The following is an 18,412-nucleotide window of genomic DNA, read 5'->3' as shown; positions in this document are numbered from 1 at the left end:
CCCTCTTGAAGTGCAGCGCCCAGAACTGGATGCAGTACTCCAGCTGCGGCCTGACCAGTGCTGCATAAAGGGGGAGAGCGCCCCAAATGGCAGAGTGTACAATGCAGTGTAACCTCCATAGAGGTTAATGAGGTTTTTTTGCTTTTTTTTTGCTAGGGTGTGTGGAAGGGGTGGGGGCTGGGGACTGGAAGGGGAGGCAGGGAATGCTGACTACTGGAGAGAGAGGGTGGGGAGAGAGGATCCTGGGGCTGTTCACTCTCTTAACTTGAACAGCAGCTGCTGCTACTGTGACAGCACAAGCTTGTGCTGCTGCCGTAGAGGCAGCGAGTAGTATGAGCTCTCTGAGAGCTGCTTCCTGCATCCCATTCACTGCACTGTGACTCCCATATGAAGCCTCCTAGGGGGGTGTCATTCCACAGCTCCCAGCTTCCCAGATACGCTATGGAGCATGGGATTGTGCAGGGTTCCTAGGGCCGGGCAGTGGTCGCCCCTACGGTGGCAGAGATTCCCGAGGGGAGAGGGCCATGCTGGTACCTCGTTTCCACCCCCCAGTGACAGCACCAAAGTTGGGAAAGCAATTGCTGTGTTGGTTCCACAATTGTCCTTGTCCGTGTAATTGTCCAATGTTAATTTCTTGAGCATCTTGTATGTAAATGAAACGTGTCTTTATGGATGAATCCACTCTGGCTGTTTCTTTAACAGTGCCTAGTTCTTATTTAACATCTGAGATTTCAAAGAACTTTAAAAAGTTCATCAAGTATCACTAGTCTCTTACGGATGGGGAATTTGTGGCACTAGGAAGCTGAGCGGCTCGGTCAGAACGGCATGAAGTCAGCCAATGCTGCCCGTTCCCTTCCCAGCCTGCCCTCCTCCTGGGGCCCGTTCAGTTGCACAAGATCATGTCAAGATTGTGAGTTAGACCAGGGTAAGGTTACACTGCTGCCCACTTGCGTGGACTGGGGTGAGAGGAGTTGCGTCAGATCTTTTCACCTGTCTCGGAGTTCAGCACTTTCTGTTCAAAATGCCTGCATTTAATTATGAAAATTACTTGCTTTAAATCAGCTGTTTCACCCTCCTCAGCTCCCTGTTTTTTCCATTCATCTCTTTCGTTATGTAGGATACAAACAGACTGAGTCATCTTTTCCCTATGACTTGCAGGTAGGCAGGACAAGAGAATGGCCACAAACTTGAAAATATAGATCTTGGCTTCACCTGTCTTGTCTTAAGAATGGATAACGTTCCAAATAACTAGCCACCCCAATGGTTTCTCCCTCTGACACTTAAATGTTCAAAGAGTTGTTGTCGTGAAAGGCTTGGGACTGACTTTATGTAATTCTAGGTCAGAAAATGGCAGACACACAGAATGGAATTGCTCCCAGACCGGGGGATAAGGAGAGAGCCTTAGTCTAGGGGAAGTTTGCAGCTATATAAAACATGCTGTAAAGACTCATCTTGAACTTCTTTAGAGGTAAAACCTAATAAAAAGCTTCAAGCTTTTATGTTTAACTGGTGCCTTTTTCCCTAAGATAACAGTGCAGGTAGGATTTACCCCAGTCCTGCCCCCAGGCGATGGTAAAAAAGGATGTGATCATCTTTGGGGCATAAATTTGGCCCAATTGGAAGTTTTTGGTTGTAACTGGTGTTGCAGAATCACTCTGGAGGATTCTCTGAAGTTAGGTTGATGTGGGAAGGCTGTGTGAGCTGTTCTGGAAGTAGTGACCATAAGAAAGGAGGCTCCCGGTGACAGGAAGGGGAATGGAGGTCCCCAGTTGAGGGAGCTAACTGGGACTGGAGAGGCTGACCCTGAGAGGCTGGTTTCCACAAAATTTTTTTATGAAGGCTAGAGGTAGTGGTCTGAATTCAGGGCAATGATTTTGCCAGTTTTGTTTTATCATGATTTGTGGTCAAAGCATTTGATCACTTCCTCTGTTTTAGACCATTTATTGTTCCTTTTAAGGCAGGGGGCTGGACTCAGTCTTTTGAGGTCCCTTCAGCCCCTAATGTCTATGAATCTATTTTAATAAATTCTTCTATTTTTCTAGTACTTTACTGAAGTGTTTGTGGTACATGGTGATTTCTGGGCAAATTTGACAACCTGATCATACCCATTCAGCAGAAAGGAGGGCCAATAAGCTTATACACACCCAGCGCACATCTTTGGGAGCACCCTGACACCCCAGGGTTTTGTCAGAGCTGGATCCAGCATGGCCTTGTGCAGTGACCTGATGTTAATGACTCTAGCCAGGCAGGAAGGAGGAGCTGCTGCCTCTAGATGCCACATCCAGGACCAAGGCACTGCTTGTAGCTCAGGCTGTTCCTTGACAAAGAAAATAGGTTGTATGTTTAGGACACATTTTACTGATGTAGGGGTTTGTTTTTTAAAGAAGGTGGAGTATGTAGTGTGACAAGCTATGGCTAAAACATATTGAGTTGTTGTAGTCGACCTCAGGGGCTTAACAAATGTAGTGAGAAAGAGTCCCTGCTCCACAACCTGTAATCTAAAAGGCTGAAATAGATGGGGGGGGGGGATGGTAATTCTTATGGAGGGTGCATGTCAGACTCTTCAGGACCCTGCTCCTTGTGTCATTGTTAACATATAACAATTAATACCTGCCTTAGAGTGGCCTACCAAAGCACAGGACAAATGGGAATCTGTGCCCTAGTGTCCTGCCCAAGGCCACACAGAAAGCCTGTAGCAGATTGGACCCAGTGATAGCCAGGTGCTTGAAGGCACATGGTTGTCCTGGCAACCAGTGATGCACCATGATTTGGAAGGATGCATTAGAGATCACCCAGACCTTTGATGCATATACCTAGACAGGATCATGGGGGAGGAGAGCCTGCCCAGACTTTCCATCTACCCTTTAAGGCCATTGAGGGAGAATCCAAAGGTCAGACCTGAGTCCAGACACTTGGTGCCTCCATGGCTGTAGTTGTATGAGCATCCAGGAATTGAAGCCAGGTCTCCTGTGTGGTAGACAAGAATTCTACTATTGAACTGCAGGGAGCTCGGCTCAAGTGCAAGGCTATTCTTGACAACCAAATTGAAGACTCCAAGAAGCACTGCTCACTTTCAACCAAGTTGGGGAGCGACTTTCCATCTGTGTTGAGTCTCTGTGCTTCGCAGTGTTATTTACCTCCCCATATGACACTTGGCAGCAAACAGGCTTGTCCTACTGCGTCCATCTCTGATCACACCTGATTTTGCTTTCCGGCAGGATGGTCCTAAGCTGCCTGTTTTAGACACCATGTGACAACTTTGATTCCCAGACCCTTGCTACCCAGTGCAAAGCTAATTAGAATGCTGAACTAGCTCTTTTGCTGATTGAACACCAAGGATGATCAGATCAAGGGAGAGGAGGCAGGAGACCTTGGAGGAACCCAACAACAATTCTATCAAGGAACAAATGATTTAATTAATGCAGTAGCTCTGGGATGCATGCTAATTCCTTTGCCTGCTTTGACTTTGGAAGAACAAGCGACTGTGCCAAAGGTGGTTTGGAAGCTGCAGCACCTGTCTCCTTCCCTTTCTTCATGGGGGGGGGGAAAAAAATCAATACAAAACGAGATGTGTGGACAAATTTGTTATCTCTTGACTGAGCCTTGGAGATAAAGTCTGAATGAAATTTTGTTGCCATGTGAAGGGCAAGTGAGCTCCTGGTGTGTCTTCAGGAGGTTTATGCTCCTTAATTGGTTAAAATAGCCACTTGTTTATAACTAGGAATCCTTTGATAAAACCACTGGAGCTAAGACTTTGCCCCAGGGTATTCCTTGATTTGCTACTTAGTGTTGTTGTCTCCAAGGACCTGTTAGATCCTCCAGCAATACAGTCAAATAAGCATGCAGCAGCTATACAATGAGTATAAACTCAGACACTTTCATTAGGAAGGTTTCTTGGGCCCAGGAGTGATTATATAAGGAGATGGCTATTCTGGTCTTTCTCTAATAGTCCAGTAGCTACAGCACTTGCTTATTATACATAGCAGACCTTGGCTCCAGTCCTTGCTCTAAATTGGATAGAGTAGGCCCAATGAACAGCTGGTGAAAGGTCTGATAAAATGAGGTGTGTGCGCTCTTATATCAGAAATTATTTTACTTGGTTAAAAAGTTAGTTAACTTTTATTATTTCTGCATCCCTTTAGAGATGGTCAGTAAGAGGAGCTTGAATCAATATCCTAGAATAAAACTATTCAAGGAAATCAGGGGAGTGTTTTTTCTTATGTCTTATACATGCCTAGCTCCATAGTGGTTAGAAGGAATCTTACCAGACTTTCTGAGTAGGGCTCACATGGGGGTTGGAGCAGGCTCCAGCAATTTCAAACACCTGTTTGTAACCGATCAGTTAAAATGTTTCCTGAAATGCAGGCTAAAGGAGTGCAAAAGGATGAGGCCTCTCACCAGGGAGCAAATAAGAGGATAAGAGTGATTCTCAATTTGGGTAACCTGGGGTGCCAGGAGATTCTTGTAAGGGTGCCATGGGGTGGCGCACAATATCAGCACTATTAGGTGTGCAAACATCTACTCATGATTCACAAGATAAACCCAAAGATTTCAAATAGGAATCCAGAGTGGTGAAAACATCATTTCCTCTTACAGTCTTTCCGAGGTCTTTGCAAAAAAATATTGCTCTATCATTTAGTAAGAAAATGAGTGAAAGCTAAGAGCTGCTGGCATTTTCCTGGGGATGCCCAGTCCAGAAGAGTAGCACTGGGATAAAGGTTATTTAAGCATTCAGCCAAGTTCAGGATTCTAGATCTAATGGAGCTTGTAAAACTTTTCCTGAAGGGTTGCATATTCTCTCATCTGTAATGGGGGTCACTTCAGTATCCCCGTGATGGTCACCAAAATCTGTTTTATATCTCCTATCTACAGTATAGGTAAGTTTTATACATGGGGAGTCCTGTTCTGTGCATGCTGTTAACTGTTTTCTTTTCTGGCTTAGTAATTTCTTTCCTTGCCCTGTGTTTGGAGAGACGTATCAATTTATCTTAATATTGTTAGAAGTTTGTCTTTGACCTTCATGAAATAATTTGGTTTCCCTTTGCCCTCTAAACCAGGCTGGGGAAGGAATAGGAGACACTGGTATATATCATTATTTTCAGTATAGTTTATTAACTTGCCATTGGATGAAATAGTGGATTGTAGGTCGCCTCCTGTACAGGAAAGTTAAGCATTTGGTAGCACTTGTCTTATTCCAAAGAAGCTATACTCTTGAGGGGTTGTATTTATTTATTTAATCTTTTTGTACAGAAGTCTCAGGAAAATACACAACAAAACATGAAGAGTACTTGTGGAGAAAGGAAAATAAAACCATAGAGAGTATCTGTATATATGTGACTATGCTTCAAACCTTGGTCATCTCTACAACTTGCCTCTAAGAGCCTATGTACATAGGCTTTCCACTTGTGCTCCCTCCTATTACTCTACAGTGCATTGTCTTTTCACTGTAGGACCATTTGTGTCCACTGCCATTTCATCTTCTGCCTCTCCCGTCAATACTAAATAATAGTAAGAGGATGGTTGTCCTAGTGCTGTCTGGTAGTGCTTATCTGGCACTTAATTTTAACCTCTTCTCCCCACAACACATACAGTCTCTCCACCTCTATCAAGCTAACCAAATAGTCCCATAATGCTCTGGGCATGAGCTATACTAGGGCTATGATCCTTAAATTACCATTGAAGTGATAAATTGGATTTTTCTCTGCTACAGAGGGCCCAGACAATGGAAAGTCACCTTGACAAAAGCAAACTTGGAAGAGATTGTACAGTACATTAATCCTAAACTTTCTCACAGTACTTCAGAACTTCCTCTTCCCAGCATAGTCCAGGAAGTGCAGAGCCACATGAAAGTAGGGGGCGTGAAGGAAGATGAAGTCAGTCAGGTGAATGAAAGGTCAGATAAAATGAGAACCTTGCTCACCCACACCCATGTGTTGGACGTAATGTCTCTCTCTACTACAAAAGTTTAATTTAATTTTTCTGGGGTTCTCATAGGGTCAGGAACAGCTGAAGCTAACTGTTGACTCGTAGCAGGAGTGACTGGTCTATTTTGTATAGCCCCCTTATGGTGGCGCACCTTTGGGTGCTTGCCACTTGAAGAGCATGAGCAGGCTGTGTGGCAGCCTGCAGGTGACTGCACAGCCAATCGGGTGGTCACATGACAGACAGGAGGCCGCCTGATTGGAGCAGGGCTGAGCAGCCTCAGTATAAGAGCAAGCCCTAAGGAGCAGGGTGAGCAGTTGCTGCAAGGATGCTGCTGAAATAACATCGCCGAGCTGGAGCTCTTCTGCTCCCAGGAACGTTCTGGAGGTCAAGGGTAGGATCTGTCTGTGGGGAAGCAGGAGGTTCCTGGGACCCAGTGGGATCCCAAGCCTAGAGGAAGTAGCTATAGGCTTGAAGCTGAGGAGAAGCCATGTGCATCTAGGCTTAGAGAAGGCACAGGTCAGCCTAGGAAGGGGGCTTGGAGAGTGTGGGCCTGCAGAGGGGCTAGGCAAGCCCCTGACTAGAACTGGCAGCGACTTGGGTCAGGGGCTTGGATGTGTCCAATGGAGGAATAGGCTGCTGGGTATAAGATTTCTGGGGCTCGAGGCAAGCCTGGTGTGGGCTGATGGCTTCATGGTGGGGCTCAGGGGGGACCCCAGCTGAGTAGGACGGACAGCAGCTGCCAGACTGACCCTTTGAGCCTCAGCTGGTCAAAGCAAGGGAGCCAGGGCCGATAGGCTGAATCCCACCGTGAGGGGCAGGCCACGGCTGTGGAGAGCTACTGGCCTGGAGGCAGGGCCAAAGCCTAAAAGAGTCTGACGATCCCCTTAACTGAGGGTGGGGCATCACTGCCAAAAGAGAATAAGTGGTCAGCTGGCCAGCACACTGGTATGACAGAGGTTGAGGCTCAGCCTCCTGATGGGAGGTATCCTGCAAGGGGCCTGAGGGAGAGAAGAGGCCAGCAGCGGAGAATCGGACAATGTGGTGGAGACTGTAATTGTGCCCAGGAACGAGCAGCCCAAAAGGAGGAACACTGAGGAGCCCGGTGAGAGAACAAAAGACCAGGGCAGAGACACCCGTTCTGGGGAGTGACCTAAAACTACACCCTGTTGGTGTCGGATGGTGTGGTGGGCCTGCCTGTGGAGGGGCAGTCTTTAGGAAATGCCACACCAGTGCCTCCCTAATGAAAGGCAAGTATGGGACATTGGAAAGCCTCAGCCTCCACTGCCTTGTGGGTGACCCTATGGAGGGCAACAGCATGTCCTGACATAAAAGCACCAGGCTTTTTGGGCAACAGCACGGGCCAGGAGGCCCCGAGGCCTGATAAGAGGGAGAGTAGGGTCTAGGTATGTCCACAGATGCCTGAGGCCTGAGTGGGCCATAGGTCAAAAGTAGGGTCCAGGCATGTCGATGGACACCTGAGGCCCAAGAAGTGTAAAGCCCTGGAGCTCCAGTGAGGGGGTGGAGTGCGGTGGGCCAAGAGGCAAGGAGCCCAGAGTGTGTGTGGGAGTAGAGGCCCAAGTGAGGAGGCACGTGACCCAGGCGTGTCTAAGGACACCTGAGGCCAAGTTGAGCCAGAGGCCGGGCTAAGGTATATTTGAGGATGCCTGAGGCAAAGTGCAGCCCAGCAATGGGGCCGGGGAATTAACAGTGGAAAAGATTTTTGGATGCCATCTGCCACGGCATGGTGAAGGGGAGGTCAGAGCCATGTATTATGCCCTTTGGATCAGGGCATTAAATGGGCAGCCTGCCACACTTTTCCAACTGTTTTCTTTGATACGTCAAGGTATGGCAGGAGAATTGGGGTGAACTGCCCTAGGCAGGTGAGTGAGCCAACATTGTGACTGGCCCTGGAGATGGCCCCCTGACCCACCTCTCTTCACCCTCTGAAGTACAAGGATGGTCCTCAGAAATTTGCTACTTTGAAGTAGGAAGGCATTAGTGAGGCTTAGAATTGGCTTTGGGTAGCTAGCCCTGGGCAAATAAGATTTAATGTGATCCAGGTCCTGCCCCATCAGTGTTTATGGTCCTATCTAGAACCCTATCAGCTTCATCATTATTTAAATCTGAAGGACTTTCTCACAGAGGCCTAAGACTAGACTAGCAAAGAAGCAACTTAGTAGAGTGTTAGGGTGGTGGGATGAGGGCTGGCACTAAGAGGCAACTCTTCCTTTCCCCTGTTGTTTCTGAGGCTCTTCCCCATGACCCTCTTTCTCCTTTTAAAACAAGGCTGTACTGGCCATGGAGAGAGAACAAATATGAAAAGGCATTGGACCTCCAGCCTTTAGGCTAGTTTATTTAACATCAGGCTTCTGCCCCATGTCCCCCTGGCCTTTCCAGTGGCTGTAAAGAGCTAGAGCACTGAAGAACTCCAGTGGGGTTCCTTGGCAAAGTTGCAGGGGGTGGGGGGAGGGTCCAAGCCAGGGGATGGTGTACGGACGATAGGATAAATCTGGGGACCCTATGGGATATTGCTTAAGCTGACTGCACAACCAGAAGAGGCCTCCAGAATCTGAATCTGAGTCTGTGCTGTGCTCTGAGAGCCACTAGGCAGGCTGCCAAGAGAGAAGCCCTGTCTGCCCCAGGGTAGACTCTCCTGAGCCAGGTGTAGACATATCCCAAATGCTATGGAAAATGAATAGCTATGTTGTACCTTTCAAACTTTTTAAGGCAGCTTAACATCTTACTAAAGAGTGGGGCGAAACTTCTGGGCTTGGGTGTTTTCGGAGTTGGGGGTTAAACCTTCCTGAGGAAGTAGTGGGGGGCAGGAGGGAAAGGGCACATGCCTTGCAATGAAGCAGCAATTTCCTTCGTGCACCTTAACCAAGAAGTATCTGCCTAAGTCTGGCATTGTGCAGCATTCCCTGTCAGAGACGGGGCTGTTCAGAGTGTGTGAGTCGGGGCCAGGTTGTGTTTATCGGAGGGGGGAAGGCCTGAAGGGGAGCAGGTGGCAGTGCAGCAGGAAACACCTGTTCATGTTCCCACCAGCTCTCTGCTCCCTGCACTCGGTGTGAGAGCTGCCCTTCCAGTAGAGCTTGCTCATGCCCAACACCAGTGAGGAGTGCAGTGAGAGCCGTTTGCAGCCTGACCCCTTTCCTCTGTGTTCCCAGACCTGATGATGGGATTCTTGCCTGCCAGAATGGATGGCGGCTGCTTTGTCAGAGACGGGAACTACAGAACAGCTGGGAGCAAGTAAGCCAGGGGAAAGAAGGGAGGGCGCCTTTTGTACTTGCTGGGTGAGGAGGATGTACCTTTGTTACAGGAATTATTTCACACCCTTCTGGGCTGTGCTGCAGTAATTGGATATCACAGAGCCATTCAGTAGTGCAAAGTATTGTGTGCTTGCCTACATCAGCAATTTGTTCCCGAATTGGGTGGATTTGCTTTTGGGGCTCTCAGGGAAGCGTTTTCCATTAAGCAGTCCACAGAAGAGATGGGTTGTGAGAGGTAAGATCCCTCATGGGGTTAATGTGCCTCAGCACTAACATTGATTATAGTAGCTTAAATTCAAATGTCCATCCAGACATTGGCTTTTCTGTTGAAAGCATAGCTAGGTCCACTGAGCAGTCAATGTAGCAGTAGCTTTTGTGAAGAGGACTGCTTTCCATTTGGAGCTATTCTGAGACCCACCAAGCTCATGTGGGCCACCAAATTGGTGCTTGTATGTTAAACACTTAGCTTCATCTGGTTTTGGCTCATTCCTGATGGACAGAGTTCTGCTGACCTCTGAGTTTTGGATTGGGCTGTTTGTCATTTCATTGAGAAGAAAGTCCATTGGGGGAGGTACAGATCTCAAAAGCTTGTGTTGTTGTGGTCCTGACTGTCTCCAGGAATTCCTCTCTGACCTCGGGGAAAGTTGCTATACTTCTCTGTACCTCAGCTTTCCCGACTGTCTAAAAAAGGAGTACCCTCCAGGAATGTTGAGCAGCTTAATGTGTTAAGGTCTGTAAGGAGCATAAATACTCGGATTCACTACCAATCATCTTAGAGAAGTGAAGGCCTCTGTAATGCTGCGTTTTGAATTCCATTGGGAACTCTTTGTTGCTGATTATTACTTCATGTGGCAGTTAGAAGTGGTGAGAAACCCAACCCATCTGTATTAAGATCCCTTAAGATATGCAGCTCTTTTTTCAAATTGCGGAACTTTGTCATTGATTCATATATACTTTTTTTTTTTTTCTGGCCACTTTTTTCCTGCTTCTGCTTTGCGTGGGGTTGAGTTTTGCTTTCTTCTCTGTTTGAACTCCTACCACCACCCGCTCTCATGCCAAGATTGGCTGAAACAGTTCTGGGTTGACACCATGGAAACCACCAAGTTTTGCCTTGTTTCCATTGGAAACAGTAACTGGGAGCAGGGCCACTTAAAATGTGGCCTGAGCTTGCCAACATATCCCTGGCTTGGGAATGCAAAATGAAACCAGGCAAAACGTGCCTGGATCAAAGTCCTGCCATACTGATAATTGGCACCTTCACAACAATGTGTATTCAAAGCTCTGCATGCACTTAGTTGATATCAGCACTGCTTATGTCAGCAGTCCCCCAGGCTCAATCTATCAAAACCAAACTGTAACAAGGCACTTTTGATGCAAACTGCCACTTCCTTATCGGGCTCCTTCAGAAAAGACCATAAAGACTCCATTGGTTCAGTGCTGTCTCTGCTCCTTGCCTCTCTGGGAGCAGAACATTATGCCCAGCAGGACTTGGGTGGCATTGGAGATTGATAAAACAACTGGACCTTGTGTAAACCAATAAATAGCTTATTGCACTGAAATGCACAGGTCATGCCTCTTTTAGAGGCTCTGAAGTGAGCCTCATCCAATGCCACTGTCATTGTTACTGTCCTTGTTGGTTGTTATTGAACTGTGGTCGATCTTAAAATCTCAGGAACTGCAGTGCTGGTAAGTCACAGCCAGGAGATCCCAACACCAATCTTGTCTTAAAAAATGACTGCAGGCTAAGTTTGGCAAAGGCTCGGCCATGTTTATTGTCTACAAGGCATGGCACTAATGCACTCATGATCTGACAGATGGGGTGTTAACGCACGTATGCCTGGGACAAGGTATACACAGGACAATGCCGTGACATTGGCATACCGCATAGGCTCCCCTAGCCAATACAAAGTTCCCATACTTTCAAATTCTCCTTTGATACAGTGATCAAAACAAATTATGTAGTACAACTTTTTTTTTAATACCTTAAACCACCCTGTACTCTACACTTGTTTTGCAACCTAATCTGGGTGTTCCCATTCCAAGCTTGTCTTACACCATGTACAGCCATCTTTTCCACATCTCCTGGCAGGAGATAGCAAGTTTTAGTATCTCCACATACTAAATTTCCCTTATATAAGGAGTTCATGCATTGGCCTGCTCTGGTCAATGCTTTAGCAAAGCCTTTGTGTGAGCAGTATGTATATGGATCAATGTTCTAGTGAGGCCTACATGCACCTGTGAACAGTGGTAGTGGATAACTCACAGTGTGATGCCACTGAATTGGCTGGCAAGAGGCCATGGAAACCTTAGGTAAGAGAAGTCTGGGAGAACACTCAGTAATAGCCATTGCCATGCAAAGAGAGAACTTGTCAGGGCAGCAGTGTTCCCAATGTCCTGGGGTTTCTCACACAAGCTGACTCTTCTCAATTAATCACAGAGGAGCCCAGTACCATTGTATCCTGAGCTGTCCCAGGATCTATGGAAGAGCATTTAAGCCCTCCCTCCTAATAACCACAGACACTATAAGAATACCTACAGGTGCCTCTTAACCCATTCTTACCCTTACACCCACAAGTGCTGCTACAGCACTCATGGGACAGCAGATGACTCCAATCCCTCAAAACTTCCATGGATGTTGTCTGACTGATACCTCATCATCGGTTGGAACCAAGAGCACTCAAACAATATTAGTAATAGTACAGGTAATATAACCTGTTCCTGGTCCTAGGGATACTGTCCTGTTTTTTGTCTAGGTACGTGATTTGTTTTGTATGCCACCTAGTGATTGAAAATATGATGACCAAGTTCCTTTGTCTGCATAACTACTTACGTAACTACCTATTGGATGAGATGGCTGTATGCATGGGTAGGTATGCAAGCTGCTAGTTGCTCAACTCCTGATGCTGTATATTTTAGTGCCTGGGGGTGAGGGTGGGTTACCATTGAACTATACCTGCTGGAGAGCAAGTAGTCTTAACTTAGAGAGGGTCTGGAATAAGGACTTTCATTAGTTTTTGAGGGATTTTGTTTTTGCCTTTTTTTAAGCAGCCAGAAAAAGCTCAAAAGACAACTCACTTGACTCTCCAAAACAACCACCAGAGATTTTTTTGTATGTATTATCTTACCAGCTTCCCTTATTCCATGTTTCAGGAGTTGTCCAAACTGATGCAATACGAGCAGCTAAGACTTGAAAAGGATAAAAGTTGAACATATAGATTGCCTAGTAAATATTCTGCTGTTTATGTTCCAAAATCATAACACTTAGATGCAAGTAACAAATATTGGGGTCATCTTGGTAATTTTTGCGTTGGAATTGTGAATGATATGAAAATGTACCTGTAGTTCTCTCAGACATATCAGTGTGTTCAGGATCTGTGTCCTATTTCAGTTCTCTATCTTCCTTTCTTCTTTCTCTCTTCCTTTAGAAGAATAAGGAAGGGTGTGGGGAGGAAGTTGTTGACCAGATTTCACTTGTGCATGTGGCCCAGCCTCAGGTGAATTGGCTTGCTAGCCCTATTGCATGATAAGCCCCCAGGAATTCTGGCATAGGAAAAAGCAGATCATATTACAGGAGACTTCAGTGTTGTTCTAATCCTTTCCACGTCAATCTGAGAAGACTCCTGAGACTTCTAATATGCGACACATTGCTTTGAAAAAGAGTTGCCTTAAAGATTTTGATGTGGGTTAACCAGGTTAAATATTATGGATGAATTAGTGTTTGCAAAGTGCTTTGAAACTGGCAAGCGTTTTGCAGTGGGTGTCTTTTTTTTTTTTTTTAGACCGGAAACTTAATACAGCAAATTACTAAGGTACATCCCATGTGTGGAATATGTGCTACAATGAGGTAATTGTTTCAGGTCATTATAAATCCCTAGTCCTGCAAACACTTCTGCCCTCAAGTATGTTTGCTTACCTGACGAGTCCTGTGGAATGTAATAAACCTGTCTGTTGTGTATCTGAAGGATTTGGCTGACCCCTTTTTTCCCCTTCTTTACTGGAATGTACTTTATAGATGACCAATAGTCGTATCGCTTCAAATGCAATGGATTTGGTAGGGCCCTTTTGCAATGGGCTCTGTTGGATCTAAATTCAGAATTTTAGATTCTTGAGTCATTGGGCTTTGACAGTCCTAGTGGTAATAGAAATGTCTTCATGAATTTTTCATCTGTAATAGTAATATATTGTTTGTTGTTTGTATTCCTTCCTTTTGTATTCATGCTTCCTTTTGCTGTTACCAAAACCCAAAGTCCCAAGCTGGGGGGCTGTGTCTATCTAGGAAGTAGGAGGGAGACAGGTTTTATGTCCAGGAGACCTGGTCAGGAAAACTTCTATCTCTGGAAAGGGATTAAGAAAGAAGAACCTTTGAAAAGAAGAAAAATATTTTCATTTTTGAATTGACATTTTTGTGGAATCTTTCAATGTCTTTAGTTAAAATGAAGAAAAGCTTTAATTTCTAAGTCATTAGATGAATTTTTCATCTGTAATAGTAATATATTGTTTGTTGTTTGTATTTTGGATTTGTATCTTTTTGTAACCCATATTCTGAAAAATTATGAAAGCACCTAAATCCTAGAGAGTGCAGCTAATTGAAAAACAAATGTGAAAGCAACTAATGCATTTCAGTTGTCCATGCTGAATGACATTCAGAAACCGTACAATAACACCGTGAATAATAAATTAGATTGAAAACATTCCTCCTGTTCCAATAGTCTTGGGCAGACGGTAACAAAAGCCAGGAAATGTGTGTTTTTACCTTCTCTCGCTAAACGCATGTGACCAGATCCTGAGTCATGTTAATCAGCAAAGCTGCATTTAACCTCAAAAGACAGACATTGATTGAAGCCAGCCAAGGATCTCATCCATGGATATATTTTAAAAATCAACTGTCTCTTTAAGAGCCATCTTGAATTAATTTCCAAGTAATAAAAGGGGAGAAAGAGGTGAGTAAGGATGGGGGCAAACGCTTCTCTGCAGCTGGAGCACACGCACAGAATTTGTGGAGAAAGCAAATCTAAGGCACATGCAGAGCTGTAGTGCAACAAGCCATTATTTCACACTAGATAAATTCTGCCACTGCCTCAGCCCCTTGGCAACAACCCCAGGAGCTTCCTTAAGTCTCCAGAAAGATCAGTGTCTCTCTTTGGTCTGACGTCTTTATTTGTATTTTTTCCATGGTTGTGGTCTAGACAACCAGTCACCTTTTGTGAACCCTTGAGTGGCAGGAGGAGGGATCAGCATTCCTCTTGCTTCAAAGCCAGTGCTTTAGCAGCTGCCAGTTTAATGAAGCTTTCCTACCTCTCAAGAGTCTGTGTGACACCTGAAGTCACAGCTTCTGATAAACACAGGAGAGCCAGACAGCAGCAACCACCTACCTCATGCTTCCTTTTGCTGTTACCAAAACCCAAAGTCCCAAGCTGGGGGGCTGTGTCTATCTAGGAAGTAGGAGGGAGACAGGTTTTATGTCCAGGAGACCTGGTCAGGAAAACTTTTATCTCTGGAAAGGGATTAAGAAAGGAGAACCTTTGAAAAGAAGAAAAATATTTTCATTTTTTGAATTGACATTTTTGTGGAATCTTTCAATGTCTTTAGTTAAAATGAAGAAAAGCTTTAATTTCTAAGTCATTAGAACAGAAAAATGTGGTGACAGTGGCCCATTTTAAAATGAGAAATGGGGACACAAATTAAAGGGGCTTCCGTACTCCTTTTAAAGGCTTAATTGGTCCAGGCTTTGCTCTTTGGGGAATTTATTCTACTTGGATCTTGTCCCTACTGTATTTCCACTTTTCATAACAGCGAGCACAATTTTTTTTCTCAAAACTGCCCCTTTCCTGTCTCCCACAACTGCTTTTGTGGCAGTCTCAAAAGTGTGGAAGCAGACATTTCATTGCATACGAGTGTTTAGGATTCAGCAAGCCCTCAGGGAGAGGATCCTTTGGGCGGAGAACACTTGTTCCCATAGCATAGCAGTTTGGTAGCTGTGGTGGTGTGGGGCAGGGGGTTATGATCCTAATCTCACTAGTGGGACAGTTCCATCAAAGGTCAAACTGGGACACAGCGTCACTTGACAGTGAAATCCTCTGTTCTGTCGGGTGGCTTCATTCCTGCAGACTGCTCCAGAACTGCTCAGAGTTCAAAAGAAATGCAGCTATAAGGCTAAGGGGGAAGCAGAGGAGCAACAAAGCTACAATGACAAGTTGAACTGTGTCTCAGAGGAACACACGCCAGCTCTGAAAAGGGATTGAGCCAGCCATTCTAGGGCAAAGTAATTTTCTATGTGAAGAAAGAAGTCAGGTGTTGAAAGAGCTCAAGCCAAGTTTATAAAGTATTTCCAAGAAAAGGGCATAATTTTGAAATGGTATTGGAAGTCTGCATACATCTCTTTAAATATAGCAAGAGGCTTGGAAATGGCTTGGTACATGTATTGGAGAAAACCACGTACTCTTCTCTCCTGTCATTTTCCTAGCGATCTTGTGATTGCTCTCAATGCCTGCCAAGTCTTCTCTCACCGTATTTCTCCTTTCATCTGCTTTTTTTTTTACTTGCTATCTTTTTGCTTAGCAGTTTCATGAAAATGACCCCTTGCGCTCTCCATGATGCTACATGGAGCCCTAACCACTTGGTAACAAGCAAGAGGTGAGCAAAGCAGCTGCTGAGAGACGAGCTGGTATCAGAGGGACCTTGCCAGGGGCAATGGATCCTTAGCCCAGAGGGATGCTGCATATTGCATGTGAGGGGGATGCACTGAGAAGCCCCAGGCATGGAAAAAGGCTCTCCCTTCTTTTCATCTCTAGGTATGTCATCTCTTCCAAGCAGGCAGATGTTTTTTGGTTTCCTGTACTGGCACAGTGTCAGGAGGTGATTGCCATGTTCCAGCAGCCCCCTGAATCTTGTGTACCAGTGTCCCTGTGCTTGAAAATGGTGGCAGGGTTGCTTTGAACTAAAGCTTATTGAATAAGCTTTCTTTCAAGTGCCCCTGCCACCATTTTTAAGCGCAGGGACCCTGATACATGAGGCATGGTGGTGCTTTAATTCGAGCAGCTCTCAGAGCCACTCTAAAGTGCTTCTCCCTCCACCCCCCTCCACTCCAGAGCATGTATTAAAATACTCAGTAAGTCCAGATCCCTCCGCCTCTCCTCACAAGTTATGTGCCCCAGCCCCCTCTTCCTATTGCCCTCCACTGGACTCCCCAATTTGTTCACATCCTTTCTGTAGTGGGGGGTTTCAAAACTGGACATGAAGATGTGGCCTCACAAGTGCTGAATAGAGGGGAAGAATCACTTCCTTTGATCTGCTGGCAACACTCCTATTAATACAGCCCTGCATGCTGTTAGCCTTCTTTGCAACAAGGACACACTGTTGGCTCATTCAGCTTATTGTCCATTGTGATCCCCAGGTCCTTTTCTGCAGAGCTGCTGCTTAGCCAGTTGGTCTCCAGCCTGTACTGGTGCATGGGATTCTTCCATCCTAAAGGCAGGACTTTGCACTTGTCCTTACTGAACCTCATGAAATTTCTTTTGATCCAATCCTCCAATCTGTCAAGCTCTCTCTGAATCCTAGCCCTACCCTCCAGTGTATCCACTTTTCCCTGCAGATTGGTGTCATCTGTGAACTTGCTGATGATGCACCTTATCCCATCTTCCACTTGCTGATGAATATATTGAATAAAACTAGCCCCAGGACCAACCCCTGGGGCACGCCACTTCATATTGGCTGCCATCCAGACATCAAGCCATTGACTATAATCTTGAGCCTGATGATCCAGTCTGTTTTTCTATTCACCATACCAGCCGTTCATCCAACCTGTACTTCCTTAACTTGCTTGCAAGAATGTTATGGGAGACCATTATCAAAAGCCTTTCTAGAGTCAAAGTACATCCCATCCACTACTCTTCTCATGTCCACAGAGCCAGTCATCTCATTGTAGAAGGCAATCAGATTGGTCAGGCATGACTTGCCCGTGGTGAATCAATGCTGACTTCCAAATCATCTTCTCCTCCAAGTGCTTAGAAGTGGATTCTTTGAGGACTTGCTCCATGATTTTTCCAGGGACTGGGGTGAGGCTCTAACTCCCCAGGTCCTCCTTGTTATTTTTCTTAAAGGTGGGCACTCTATTTTCCCTCTTCCAATCACCTTTGACCTCTCCTAATCATCATGAATTTTCAAGGATAATGAACAATCTGAGCAATTATATGACTCTTTACGTAAAAGAGCAAATCCTCCTCTCCCCTGCCTGTCCTTCCTAAACCATTTATACCTGTCCATGATAGTGCTGCAGTCATGTGAGCTATCCCCCCCAAGTCTGTTATTCCAATCCCATCATAATTCTGGGACTGTTCAAGGACCTCCCAATTGCTCTTGCTTGTTTCCTGGGTTCTGTACATTCGTATACAGACATGTGAGTACCTAGCCAATTGCCCTACTTTGTCAGAAAGAATGAGAAGACCTCTCCTGTTGCCCCCTACTGCTTTTTCTTTCTTCAGGTCACCCACTTCCCCACTTGGCTCAGGGCTTTGGTCTCCATCCCCTCAGGAACCTAGTTTAAAACCCTCCTCACAAGGTTAGTGAGCCTGTGTGCAAAGATGCTCTTTACTCTCTTCATCGGGTGCATCGCAGCTCTTCCCAGCAATCCTTCTTGAAACAATATCCCATGGTTGACACCATTTGCATAGCCATTTATCGATCTGCAGGATGTCTGCTTCTGTCTGGACCCCTCCCCTTGACTGGAAGGATCAAGGAGTACACCATCTGAGCTCCTGTCCCTTTCACCCTTGTACCCAGAGCCCTGTAGTCACTTTTGATCTGCTCAGGGTCACCCTTGGCAGTATCTTTGGTGCCCACATGGATGAGCAGCATGGATTTGATAGTTAGAGGGTGGGATAGATCTTGGTAATCCCTCTGTGACATCTCAGATCTGGGTGCTGGGCATGCAGTGGATTTCCCAAAACATCAGGTCAGGCCAGCAGATATATGCCTCCATCCCTTGTAGAAAAAAGTCTCTAGCCGCTGCCACCACCCATCACTTCCTCTTAGTGGCAGTGGTCTCAATCCTCCCAACCTTGGGGAGGCCTGGCCTGGTATCATCCACCAATGGAACATGCTCCTCTTCCCCGTTGCTAGGGATCCATATCTGTTCTTCAGGCAAACTGCTGCAGGTAGGTGGAGATGAAGATTTCTGCTTGTTGCCAGAGATCACAAGCTTCCACCTTCCTAGGAGTCCA

The 18,412-nt window shown here is 45.8% G+C and overlaps 1 protein-coding gene across 2 annotated transcripts in view; it reads left to right on the top strand.

The window, feature by feature from the left end:
- Positions 1-11,751: 11,751 nt before the first annotated feature.
- The window catches only part of NOS1 (nitric oxide synthase 1), a 131,913-nt gene continuing 125,252 nt past the window's right edge, over positions 11,752-18,412 (top strand). For both annotated transcript variants that reach the window (XM_019539362.1, XM_019539363.1), the window contains exon 1: positions 11,752-11,896. The gene's annotated coding sequence lies outside the window, so the exon portion shown is untranslated. The remainder of the gene's footprint in view (positions 11,897-18,412) is intronic.

The sequence above is a fragment of the Crocodylus porosus genome, unplaced genomic scaffold (assembly GCF_001723895.1).
Source record: "Crocodylus porosus isolate Cpor-Errol unplaced genomic scaffold, CroPor_comp1, whole genome shotgun sequence".
Lineage (NCBI taxonomy): Eukaryota > Metazoa > Chordata > Crocodylia > Crocodylidae > Crocodylus > Crocodylus porosus.
Note: the sequence above shows the minus strand (reverse complement) of the source record. Positions and strands in the feature narration are given on the sequence as shown.